The 13,824-nt window shown below is 43.3% G+C and overlaps 1 long non-coding RNA gene across 2 annotated transcripts in view; it reads right to left on the reverse strand.

The window, feature by feature from the left end:
- Window positions 1–8: 8 nt before the first annotated feature.
- LOC101945788 (uncharacterized) overlaps window positions 9–13,824 on the reverse strand; it is a 118,863-nt gene continuing 105,047 nt past the window's right edge. For both annotated transcript variants that reach the window (XR_010600683.1, XR_255092.4), the window contains exons 2-3: window positions 8,309–8,406; window positions 9–6,655 (exon numbers count right to left, since the gene is read on the reverse strand). This is a non-coding gene — a long non-coding RNA (uncharacterized LOC101945788). The remainder of the gene's footprint in view (window positions 6,656–8,308; window positions 8,407–13,824) is intronic.

The raw sequence follows: 13,824 nt of genomic DNA on the forward strand, positions 1-13,824 counted from the left end.
CGGCTGCTACTCTGAATGTTTTCTAAATGAACCATTTCAAATACATATTTTCTGAAGAAGATGTCTTTGAATTGACATTTTCATTGTTTCATTTGGAACACTTAACCAAAAAAAAAAAAAAAAAAGGTTATTCATTCTGCTCTACCCACACTCACTAATCTGATCCCTGATGTGGAGGAGTGAGTCCTTAGTATCTCTGCTGAGATTTCTAATGGGTGCCAGCTAGAGATGGTATTTTTTGTGATGTGACCATCAGGAACTGGGTTGAGACCAGACTCATTTCATACTGGACAGCTGACATGTGTTAATGAGTTGCAGACACTACTGACCTGGGCCAAATAAGAACTGGTGTCTTAAAAGTAGAAAGCTTTCAAAGTCCTACTTACTGTCCCATGAGGGAACCATTCCTCTATCATATGGATAAGGCATATTATAACACTGTTGTGGAGCACAAATGAAAGAATAAACAGTTGTGATATCCTTTATTTTTAATGATAGGCCTGGATTATGCAACTAAGTACTGCAAAAATACATGTATTCATGCACTGATGGGCAGTATTTTTAAGCCATGCAGCAATGTCCGTGGGACTAGTTGAACATGCTAGAAGGACAGAATATATAGCCTCATGAACTCAATAGCTACTATGAATTTTTTTTTCTTTGTTCTTTTGGTATCACTGAAGAAGACTTGTAAGGGAACCAGAAGTCGATTCCCATTTCAGTCTTTAAATTATGTAATTCTGTGACATCAGAATTATACATGTGCTAAAAGTAGTTTATAGACCAGTGGGAGGCAGATTTTCAACAGAGCTCAGTGCTCAATGTGCTTTTGAAATTCTGCCCCCAATTGCAGGTGCTGAACACATTTGAGAATCTGGCACTTAAAGTTCTGCATGTCGAGCTTGAAAGCTTTTTCAGTCACATGAAATTGGATGAGCACATACATGCAATTCAATGTGTCCTTTCAAATATATATATACTATGCTATAGATCATAGCAAAATGTTTGGATACTGCTTGCCTCTGAAGAGAAACAATTGCCGGGGCAGAGGTTGTTTTCTTTCAAGTTAGGAAATTTAAAAATCAATTTAAAAGACAGAACAAACAGAATCCAGTTCATCAGATTTACTAATGGCAGTCTGACCCTTGTTGGGTCAATCTCAGGTTTAAGAAATGTGATAAAATAAACTGAACATTTCAGTTTAAATCATCTTTCAATCGGTCTGATTAAATCTCCAGAATTTGGGCATTAAAAAAAAAAAAAAAATCAGTTATCCAGTTACAGATCAGGATCCTATGGTGGTGGCACTGTACACACACAAGAGATCCTCCCTACCCCAAACAGTTTACAATTTAAGTAAGATTGTAATGAGAATAAGCTAGTAATAAGAGTCAAGTTTAAAGAAGCCACAATCTACAGCAGTTACTTTGAGTCAAAGTAATAACAATAATAATAATCAGAATAATAGAGGAAAAATACACTACTACACAGAGCTTGGAAAACCTGGCAGTGGGGGGGAAGAATCCACTCAACAAACAAGCTCTGCTGCTTTTATAGCCTTCAAGGCCATTACAGAAAAGCTCAAATTATTGCTCTTCATTTACAAGAATACTCCTGATGCAATTTCAATGCCACAAAAACAATTTTTCCATAGAAAAGTCCTAGAAATATCTCTCCTCTTTTGTCCATCCCCATCCCACATACACAGACTCAGGCAACAAATGAGTTTGAAAAACAGAGCGCCTGAATTTGCTCTCTCAAACTGCTGTAAATCTGGAACAGCAACTGAAGTCAATGGAGAATGGGTTTTGCACTAGTTGAAGTGAGATCAGATACAGACCCATGTATTCTAGTGCTCTCTTGTTCTCCTCCCTTTCCTGCAATTCTAATTTAGGGACAAGGGCATAATGCAAAACCTGGCAGTTGAGCTCCATTCCTTTCCCCTCATCCATCCAATATAAGGCATTAAAGCAGTTCTATATGAAATTTTAAGTGTTACTGCTTCTTTATTAACCTGCTTCTTTATTCAGTTACATAAGTCTAAATCTGTAGCACCAACCTGCTCTAATCAAAGGGCACAATGAACTCATTAAATATTTGAAAAATCAGTTAATGCCCATTGTTTTTCCTTGTAATATATACCCATATTACATTCAGACGGAAAGTAGGATTTCTAATTAAACATTATACACATACAGTTAGTCCACCTAAAATCAAACCCTGGAAAGCTTGTTTCTCTATGGTAAGGAAAGCCTCTCTTTGAATTGACTGGAATGAAGCCAACTATGCTCCATAGTGCACAATACTCACCACACAAAGTGAACAGACCATGGAAGTTATGCACAGGTCAAAGGCATCCTAGGCATAAAGTTACATTAAGCTTTTACACTATAAAGTAGGCACAATGGACCAGCTCTGGCAGTGCAAAGGGGATAAGTAGGCCTGTTCCAGGGTACACTCACTGCTAGTGTACCTCCTCCTGACTGCTCTGAGAACTAGCTCCTTCCAGGTGTAATGCTCTCGTCTGTCACTCATTCACACACCCAGCAGCCTCTCTCTACAACCAGGATACTTCTCTTCACGGCTTGTCCCTCCAGCCAGGTCACTTTGTGTTTTCCCTGCTTCCAGGCTATCAAAGTCCCACAGAACAATCCATTCCAGGCAGTCTTCAAATCCACTGCCTGAGTAGTGGAACCCAGGCCCACTCTCAGCTCAGGGATTCTCTAATCCATGGTCAAGATCAGCAATGTCCCACCTCACTGCCATTTTCTACACTGCCTCTCTCAGACTTCTGCTCCACCGCTCTTCTGGGTAAATATTCCTCAGGGCCTGGATCCCCAGGATTTCTATTCTCCCCTCAGCTTTCCAACTCTAATCCCCTGGGAGCAGTTACAAGCTTCCCCTGGTGCTGCCAACTTCCTGGCTTTATATTAGTTCTGCCTGTTCCTTCTCAGCTGGGCTCATTAATCAGGGGGTTGCTTAGGCCACTTAATTCCCTTCAGCTCTGGGCTATCTGCTTCATTGGCCCTGTATCATCCTCATTAACCCTTTCCAGGCTAGTGTGGGGTGAGCACCCCACCACAGTGCCCTAGTCCTAATAGGAAATCAGAGAATTTCCTTTGCACAGACTAATATCTGAGTAGTATGAAGCCAATGCAGCTAGCTCTACTCCATACATTTCTGGCCACTGGCTGGCTTACTTTGTCTTCAAGGAGTGGCATGGGTGCAAGAAGACTTGTGGTTGGAACACAATGTTTTCCAATGACACCGGGCAAGCAGCCAACTGGTGTAAGTTAAACCAGCCTTGAAGCTGCCTCGGAAGAGTGGCAAAGGGAAAGCTACCTAGGCTTCCTCCCTCTCGCGTGTTCCCACCAGAAGTTCTGGCCCAATGGCTTTAACAGGGTGTACTTGGAGAATCACATATCTTTTCATACTAAGTAATATAGTTGACATGGAGTATAGTCAGGAAAAAATAAGATAAACACTGTGTGTGTATTTTCATTTTCCTTAGGCTACAGTCATGTCAAATAGTACCTGACTAAAATATAGACCTTGCATTTCTTCTTTTTCACATTGAACCACCCATCCTTCTCTCCAAAACTTAAATGTGCAGTTTTGCTTTTGATGATTGACCTCTAAGAAGCAATTTAAAGAGTTACATCATGTGTTTCTGTGCATCACTTCCAATCTCATGACAGCAGTCAGAATCAACTGGGTTTTTTTCCCCACCTAAAATGGTATAAAGAAATGCAGTATGGCTTCAATGATTAAGGAAGTCTTTAGTTACAACTAAATTCCACTAATTTTTGTGGACAACATTTTGTAAGTCTACATAATTATATCTTTAGAGAAAGCTTGTAAATAAGATTCTTGTGTAACACAGTGTCTTCCAGGAGTGTATATATTCAAATACCACTTCAAAAGACAAACACAAACAGTTGTTTCTGTTCATAATGCAATACTTCATCCTCCTTTCACTTAAAAACTTCCCTCTTCGCACAACAAACAACATGCCCCTAGGCAGCAAAGTGAGAGAAGTTGGTGCAAAATGCTACCATTCTAAATTGCATGTAACACCCACTTTGTACTGGAAACATAAGTGACTACATAAGGTGTAGGCCAATGATGAATTACATCTCTAGTCTGTGAGGCTCTCTCACACCCCCATCTTTTGCTATATCTTTGCTTTTTTTTTCAGATTTAAAATGATGAGCACATACATGCAATTCAATGTGTCCTTTCAAATATATATATACTATGCTATAGATCAAAGCTAATGTTCAAAAATATGTATAATACATAGGTTGAAAAGAGTGTCTGTACATCTGGGTATAGTGCTTAGATTACCCACAAATACAAAGGTTGTTTTTAAAGTCATAAGATACATATAGTGCATAATCAGGAATAACCCAAATTTAGGTGAATGAATTTAAGAATACAGTTTAGATATTTAGCATCCATGCATTCAGGTACATTACTCATGAAAAAAGTTATACAGAGAGTTGGTGGCGGAAAGCAAAATATATCAAGGAGTGAAGATTGTCCCTCAGTAATTGAGAATTTAGGATAGGCTGTCCATTTAGAAAATACAATCCACAAGGAAAGTATTTCAGCTCATCCCCCCTGGTATTGCCAGTGTCCAGTGATGTGTTCTATGTAGATGTCCCTCAACCACCTGATAGCATCTAACACCATCAGCTACGATATCATGGACTTCTCCAATCAGTTGCAGTGCACACATACAAAATGAGAAATGACTGCCTAGGAAGGAGGTCTGCAGAATGGGATCTGAGGGTCCTAGTGGATCACAAGTTAAATAGGAGTGAACAGTGTAACACTGTTGCAAAAAAAGCAAACATCATTCTGGGATGTATTATCAGGAGAGTTGTAAGCAAGACACAAGAAGTAATTTTTCTGCTCTACTTTGTGCTGATTAGGCCTCAGCTGGAGTATTGAGTCCAGTTCTGGGCACCACATTTCAGGAAAGATGTGGATAAATTGGAGCAAATCCAGAGAAGAAGCAACAAGAATGATTAAAGGTCTAGAAAACATGACCTAGGAGGGAAGATTTTTAAAAAATTGGGTTTGTTTAAGTCTGGAGAAAAGAAGATGAGAGGGGACACAATAATAGTTTTCAAGTACATAAAAGATTGTTACAAGAAGGGTATAATAGGCCAGGGAAGGCTAAGCCCCCGAGGGACACCTGGGCCATGGTGGCCCCGCCCCTTCCCCGAGATCCCCCCCACCCACTGCCTGCTGCTTCTGCCGCCTGCCTACCTGCACTCCACTCACCCACAGGTCCCCGCTACTTGCTGCGTTGCTTCTCTTCAGGGGCGGGGGGGTGAGGAGGGACGCTGCAAGCAAGTTACAGGCGCAGGGGTCTGGTGGGGAAGTGAGGTGGCTCAGCTGGGCACTGGGGTCGCCAGCTTGGCCAGGGGGGCGTGGAGTGCCGACTCTGCCCAGCACTTGGGCGGGGGGGAGCAGCTCAGTCCAGCATTTGGGCTGGGAGGGGGGGGGGGAGTGGCTTGGCCCGGTGCTGGGGCCGGCATGGCGCTCCGGGGGGACGGCTCAACTCAGCCCGGTGCTGGGGCTGGCCCAGTCTGATGCTCAGACGTGGGAGGGAGCAGGAGCAGCTTGGCTCAGCCTACACTGGGGCCAGCATGGCCTGGGGCAGGGGGAGCGGCCTGGCACAGCACTCTCTCCAGCCCTCGGGCTAGGGGGGCTGGTCCAGGGGGGCTGGTCCAGGGAGGCTGGGGTGGGCAAGTCAGGGCTCCTCTGGTCACGGGGGGGGGGCCTCAGGGCACCTCCTGTTATGGGGGCAGGTTTCAGGGCTCCAGTGTGTGGGGGGTGGGGCCTCAGGCAGAAGGGGCGGGGCCAGCAGGCTAGCTTCCCCAAAGTGGGGATTCACTTCACCACCCATGGTTTTCCCTTTCGAGTGAGAATTCACAAAAATCATCAAACTAGTAAGGATGGATTTGCATCCTTCAGCAAAATGATTCTTCCTTTTTCCTTCCTTTTCAGGCTGCAAGATTCCATCCTAATCCTTGTTACTGCCCCAGTTCTCCAAACACATAAAATACAAAAATAAATAAAGAGAAATGCCAACATTTCTTTCTCGTAGTGCCAACCTTCCTGTATAAGGCACCCATAACTCCTTTACATATTACAGTACTAAGTGTCCTTTACATTCCACACATTGTACACCTGGCCTTGACCTGATCAGTTTCCACATTTTGAGAAACTATTTCTAATGACATACGTGTGGCTTTCAGACTTTACTCAGTATGAAGGTTGACTGAGGCCTTACATAATAAATAACTTTTTTAAAAGTATTATTGTTATTATTATTATCCTCTATAGGAAGCCAGCATAGGAGTTTAGATAACTTCGTTACTTCCAAAGGTGATTAATGAGGTGATTTTAATATCAACAGCTCAGCACCAACATTTTCAAACACTGTTTATGTTACAAAGCGACAAAGCCATTTGTAACTTCTGCAGCTGACAGCTCCAAGATGGGCTCCATCCAGGAGAGATGTTTCCTCCAATTAGGCCATTGTTTATCTTATCCATGACGAAAATAGGCCCCTTTGCTCAGCGCTGTATGCTGTATGTTTCCGACATGGAGTGTTTTATGTCTACTGGTTCCAGAGAGCCTAGAAAATAAACACAAAAATACTTTCCTATGGAGTTAAGATGCATTTCTGGGGAATTAACATCAGTATTTATAAAATGAGCTTCTACATGAAACATCTTTCCTGGAAATGCCCAGCACATTGGAGCATTCTCTTTCTAAACATGGAGAGAAACTAAATGGCATAGCTACTGTATAAACAGGCTGTATACCAATGCAAGGAGAAGTTGATTACATTTAAATCAGCTTTTGACAGCTACCATCATAACAATTACGCCATTTGCACAGCGTTCAGGTTCTCTTCACAGTTTTGTTCCTCTAATAGTTTAAATTTCTACTAGGTGTAGAGTCAGACTGGTTTGGATAAAACAAGAACCCATCTGAAACGTCATTGCCCCAAACTCAAAACAAAAACAAATTTTGAGGTTTGACTTTTAAAAAAAAAATCTATGTATTACTACTATTAATTTTAATGCACTTTTATACTTCCTGGTTCAAGCCAAGACCAGAAATAGAAGTGCTGAGATACCATAAGAAAAGCTGTTCTCATGAACTTTCCAGCTGGACTGGAAGCAGGAAGTACCAAAAATATTGTGAGAGTCTCTTCTTGAAAGTTAGTTTTCCAGACGTAAGAGGTTTGGACAGTTCAGATAAAGATCATCTGAATTTGGGGTGCTGATTTGCAAAGATTAGTGGTGCTTATCCAAATCAAATATCTGAGCTTTATTAAGTTATATCGTTCATTTCCATTATACCTTTGTGGTGAGATGAGTTAGCCTGGGAGTTAGGTAGACAGCACTAGAACATAGTTATGTGTTGCTCCATAAGAGGTCAATCCTGCAAGTTGCTGAACACTACGGCTCTGCTCCTGTAGAGCACTTAAAGACATGCTTCACTTTAGGAATACAGTACAGTAAAAGCTGTGTTATCTGGCCCTGTACCAACCGGAAAGCTCTATAAACCAGCATTTCTAATCTTCATAGAAAGTCCGGAGGCACGGTTAGGTGACTCCACCCACAAGTGCCGCCCCTGCAGCTCCCATTGGCCACAGTCCCCAGCCAATGGGAGCTGTGGATCCAGCGCTTGGGGTGGGGTGAAAGCAGCGCGCAGAGCTGCCTGGCCGTGCCTCCGCCTAGGAACAGCAGGGACAGGTCGCCACTTGCTGGGACCCACCCGAGGTGAGCGCCCCCCACATCCGGCATCCTGAAACCCCTCCTGTGCCCCAACCCCCTGCCCTGAGCCACCTCCTGCATCCAAACTCCCTCCCAGAGCCTGTGCTCCACACCCCCTCCCGTTCCCCAACCCCCAACCCTGCACCCCCTCCCACACCCAAACTCCCTCCTTCTTAGTTAACTAGAATTTTTGACTTACCGGTACCCCCCATTCTCCCAACAAAAAGCTTTTACTGTATTTATAATATCTGAGTGTCTCACAGTCTCTTAACATATTTATCCTCACAACTGCCCTGTGAGGTAGGGAAGTACTACTATTCCCATTCTACAAATGAAGAACTCAGAGGAGCTAACTAATTTACTCAAATCTATGGCGGAGCAGGAGAACTGAATCCCTGTCTCCCAAGTCCCAGGTTAGCCCCCTAACCACTGGACCATCTTACCTTTCAGCCATGCCAAGGAGTTCAAACTACTCACGTGTGTAAAGTTAAGCACATACTTACATGCTTTGTTGGGTTGGAGCCAGAGTGCTCAGCATCTTGCAAGAGCAGGGCCTTAATGTCAATACTTGGAGTAATATCCTGTTGATTGTTAGAGGTTACTGGAATAAAAGGACTCTTAGTTGTCACTCTGCCAAAATATTATATACTGTAATTAGGACAATGAGAATGGCAACTTTCCCACTTACTCCACCCTTTACATTTCTGCCTTACCTTGCTGAACATGTGCTGCTTTGATAAACAGGTTTTGTAGGTTTGAAAGTTATATTATTGCTGCTAATGGGGATGGACTCTAATATTCCAGGAAGAAAGATTTACTAAAACACTCTCTGGACACTGAAAGTCAGTGCATATTTCATATATTTCCTCTCTTTGATTACCGGGGAAGCTACTGCAGTACTAGCTTTAAGGGGGAGGGGAGGGTAATGGACTCTGTCATGCACAAAATAGAAGTGTCAATAGTAAGGCAGACATTTTGCCAATGTACTCAGAAGTGGGTGGGAGCTTTCTCTGTGCCAGTACAGAGATAGGGCTAAGGAGAGGACTCAAAACTTGTTAATGAAAAATTGCCCCTTGACCCAGAACTTTACCTGAACAAACACTTCAGAAATTTTCATAAATATTTGCTCAAATGAAAAGCTACCTGTGTTCATGATCCTTTCTGAATACTTCATCAAAGAAGTTTAGTGGCAAGTTTAGACAACTAATATTAGAGAATATTCATGGAAGGAGCTAGCGAACAGGAGCAGCTAACAGGGGAGTTTTGCGAGGGACTTCTCCAGGTAAAGGAGAAGCAATTATGTGACCCTTGGGGTAAGTTTGTTGTCTGTTGTGTGTGTGTTTGTTGTGGTGTGGTGTCCTTGCTACTGGACTGAAATATACTGTGTGGTCTGTTTGTTTGGGGGACAGTGTGCTGACTGTGTGGGCAGGGCCGGCTCCAGGCACCAGTGCAGCAAGCAGGTGCTTGGGACAGCCAAGGGAAAGGGGTGGCACGTCCAGTTGTTCGGTGGCAATTCAGCGGCGGGTCCCTCAGTCCCTCTCGGAAGGAAGGACCGGCTGCCGAATTGCCGCCGAAGGATGAAGTGGCGGCGGTAGAGCTCCCGCCGAAGTGCTGCTGATTGCGGCTTCACCCCCCCCTCCCCCGCCGCTTGGGGCGGCAAAAACGCTGGAGCCAGCCCTGTGTGTGGATGCTGAACCTAGCTGAACCCTCTGATACTCTGACAAATGAAGTGTAAAAATATAATTAGGAAGGCCAAAAAAGAATTTGAAGAACAGCTAGCCAAAGACTCAAAAAGTAATAGCAAAAAAATGTTTAAGTACATCAGAAACAGGAAGCCTGCTAAACAACCAGTGGGGCCACTGGACAATCAAGATGATAAAGGAGCACTCAAGGATGATAAGGCCATTGCGGAGAAACTAAATGAATTCTTTGCATTGGTCTTCATAGAATCATAGAATATCAGGATTGGAAAGGACCTCATGAGGTCATCTAGTCCAATCCCCTACTCAAAGCAGGACCAATCCCCAGACAGATTTTTGCCCCAGATCCCTAAATGGCCCCCTCAAGGATTGAACTCACAACCCTGGGTTTAGCAGACCAATGCTCAAACCTCTGAGCTATCCTCCCCAGTCTTAATGGTTGAGGAGGTGAAGGAGATTCCCAAACCTGAGCCATTTTTTTTAGGTGACAAATCTGAGGAACTGTTCCAGACTGAGGTGTCATTAGAGGAGGGTTTGGAACAAACTGATAAGTTAAACAGTAATAAGTCACCAGGACCAGATGGTATTCACCCAAGGGTTCTGAGGGTACTCAATGTGAAATTGCAGGACTACTAACTGTCGTTTGTAAACTATCATTTAAACCACCTTCTGTACCAAATGACTAAAGGGTAGCTAATGTGATGCCAACTTTTTAAAAGGGCTCCAGAAGAGATCCTGGCAATTACAGTCCAGTAAGCCTGACTTCAATACCAGGCAAACTGGTCGAAGCTATAGTAGAGAACAAAATTGTCAGACACATAGATTAATATAATTTGTTGGGGAATAGTCAATATGTTTTTTTGTAAAGGGAAATCATACCTCACCAATCTACTAGAATTCTTTGAGGGGAGTCAACAAGCATGTGGACCAAGGGGATCCAGTGGATATAGTGTATTTAGATTTCCAGAAAGCCTTTGACAAGATCTCTCACCAAAGGCTCTTAAGCAAAGTAAGCAGTCATGGGATAAGAGTGAAGGTTCTCTCATGGATTAGTAGCTGGTTAAAAGATAGGAAACAAAGGGTAGGAATAAATGGTCAGTTTTCAGAATGGAGAGAGGTAAATAGTGGTGTCCCCAGGAGTCTGTGCTGGGCCCAGTCCTATTTAACATATTCATAAATGATCTGGAAAAAGGGGTAAACAGTGAGGAGGCAAAATTTGCAGATGATACAAAACTACTCAAGATAATTAAGTCCCAGGCAGACTGCAAAAAGCTACAAAAATGGCAGATTAAATTCAATGTTGATAAATGCAAAGTAATGCACACTGGAAAATATAATCCCAACTATACACCTAAAATGATGGGGTCTAAATTAGCTGTTACCACTCAAGAAAGAGATCTTGGAGTCATTGTGGATAGTTCTCTGAAAACATCCACTCAATGTGCAGCGGCAGTCAAAAAGGCAAACAGAATGCTGGGAATAAGTAAGAAAGGGACAGATAATAAAACAGAAAGTATCATATTGCCGCTATATAAATCTATGGTACGCCCACATCTTGAATACTGTGTGCAGATGTGGTCGCCCCATCTCAAAAAAGATATATTGGACTTGGAAAAGGTTCAGAAAAGGGCAACAAAAATGATTAGGGGTATGGAATGACTGCCGTATGAGGAGAGATTAATAAGATTGGGACTTTTCACGGTGGAAAAGAGACAACTAAGGGGGGATATGATAGAGGTCTATAAAATCATGACTGGTGTGGAGAAAGTAAATAAGGAAGTGTTATTTACTCCTTCTCATAACACAAGACCTAGGGGCCACCAAATGAAATTAATAGGCAGCAGGTTTAAAACAAACAAAAGGAAGTATTTTTTCACAGAATGCATAGTCAACCTATGGAACTCCTTGCCAGGGGATGTTGTGAAGGCCAAGATTATAACAGGGCACAAAAAAGAACTAGATAAATTTATGGAGGATAAGTCCATCAATAGCTATTAGCCAGGATGGGCAGGGATGGTGTCCTTAGCCTCTGTTTGCCAGAAGCTGGGAATGAGCGACAGGGGATGGATCACTTGATGATTACCTGTTCTGTTCATTCCCTCTGGAGCACCTGGCAGTGACTACTGTCGGAAGACAGGATACTGGGCTAGATGGACCTTTGGTCTGACCTAGTATGGCCGTTCTTATGTTAAGGCAAATGTTTGACTTATAAATATGAGCATTTGCAATAAAAACTATTTAAAAGATGTACACTCATCCATCAGGGAATAGAAACAAGAACATGTGAGTTATATGTCCAGTCAAACGGCTTGTGAACAAGCTACAAAACAATTATTTGCAGGACTTATTCAATAGATAATTTCAAAAAATACCTTTGCAAAACATCAATACCTTACAGTTTGCCAACGAAAAACAAGCTAAATTCATTCAAAAAAAATTTCCTCTCAATTATTTGCTTAGTCTTATGCAGAAGTGTACAGAGAGCTATAGCTATTATTCGCCAAGTCTAACCATATTAGCCTAGTCTACCATAGCAAGGTTAAATTATTTCAGGGCCTACATACCATATCCTAGAAGTTAATACATTAACAGTGGCAGATAAGATGGTGGCAAACAGAGTACATTATGACCTTTCATTTCAGATGTGGACATTGCCCACGAAAGAAGTGAGGTTCTTACCCACGAAAGCTTATGCTCCCAATACTTCTGTTAGTCTTAAAGGTGCCACAGGACCCTCTGTTGCTTTTTACAGATTCAGACTTACACGGCTACCCCTCTGATACTTGACCTTGCCACAGTTACTCATGCCTGATTACTTCCAAAGGGATTAGTGCAATGCTCTCGCCTGAAGACCACTTGGAAACATCAGCTAATGCAGAATGTAACTGTCAAATTACTCAGCTTGATCTCTGGCATGGAACACGTTGCACCCATGCTCCATAACCTGCCTTGGCTTCCCTCTGCAAGTTTAGTTGACTCTGACATTGTCCCTTTTTGCCGTTTGACAGATGTGTTTCAATTAAAAAGTGAGCAATTTACAGGTAGCTCAGTTGGATAGATTGGGAGTGGGATCCTATAGAAGAATGATTCTCAAGCCAGCACACTCCCTCGTGGCTGGGTGTGGTGTAGCAAACTCTCTTTCTCTGGCGTCCTCCGCTGACAGTTTGTCTGGCCCTATGGCAGTCTGCTTTTTCTTGTGACTTGGACCTCCAGCCCTTTCCAAGGGCCTAGCATTAGGACTAGCCCTTCACCTTCAGTGTCCCCATGGTTTCTTTCCCAGAGTGAGGGAACTCTAAACTTCTTCCTTCTAGGCCTGGGTTGCCAACATTATATTTCAAAAATAGGAACAGACCTCAGTTGTCCTCAGTCTTCAACTAAGCCTCTGGGGACAAGTCTCCTCTCCTCACCCATCCTTCCCGGGGGTTCTCTCTCTGCAGATCTGGGCGCTGCTTGCCAGACAGAGAGATGGGTCGGCCAAATTTGAGTGATGTTGGCAACTTGACCTGGTGGGTGGGGTCACAATGTCACTCACATTTGGCCCAACCTCTGTCATACGAAATGGAGGGGTGGCCAGGACTGATGAGAGTGTCATTGCGACCCCCATCCACCAGAACAAGCTGCCAACCAGTAGCACTTTGCAAAGGAAAGTGCTGGAGCATCACTCCATCCTGGATTTCAGGTGCCGGAACAACACTTCAGACTACTTCAGACCCAGCAGAACTGAAATATGGGATAAAAGGCATCCTGTACTGATTTATTATGGAACCGGCAATTTGTTATTTAAATAAGGGACATCCCTTATAACATGGGGCTGTTGGTGACCTGGGTCCCTCTCCTGGACCTCCACTGTAGCTTTTACTTCCTTTCTGAAGAAGGCCCCACTCCTCCCAAGCTGAGTTTGATAACAAATCAAGCTTTACATACACCCCAGGTGCAACAGGGTGGACTAACTGAGCTCTCAGACTACCTTTAACCCTCACCTGTGTGGCATTTATACCCCATCACAGACCCACTGGAACAGGAGCAGAGTAGAGCTAAGGGGGAGTAGGTTTCAGATGGCTGCATTTGAAGAAGGTGGGGGGATGGGGCAACATGTCTCCCATTTACAGTGGTTAGAGTTTATAGTCATAGGAAGGCAGGGCCATGACGCCCAATAGGGGACAGCTGTCACTTGCCATCTACAGCTTCCACGTTCCACCTTGTAACAAGAACTTACGGCCAGACAGAAAATGTGCACTGAGAAAAGTAACAAACAAAATTCCATATCTTAAGTAGCTTGCCGCTTTCTGCCTCTTGACTTTTTTCCATGCATGGTTCCT

The sequence above is a fragment of the Chrysemys picta genome, chromosome 4 (genome assembly GCF_011386835.1).
Source record: "Chrysemys picta bellii isolate R12L10 chromosome 4, ASM1138683v2, whole genome shotgun sequence".
Classification (NCBI taxonomy): domain Eukaryota; kingdom Metazoa; phylum Chordata; order Testudines; family Emydidae; genus Chrysemys; species Chrysemys picta.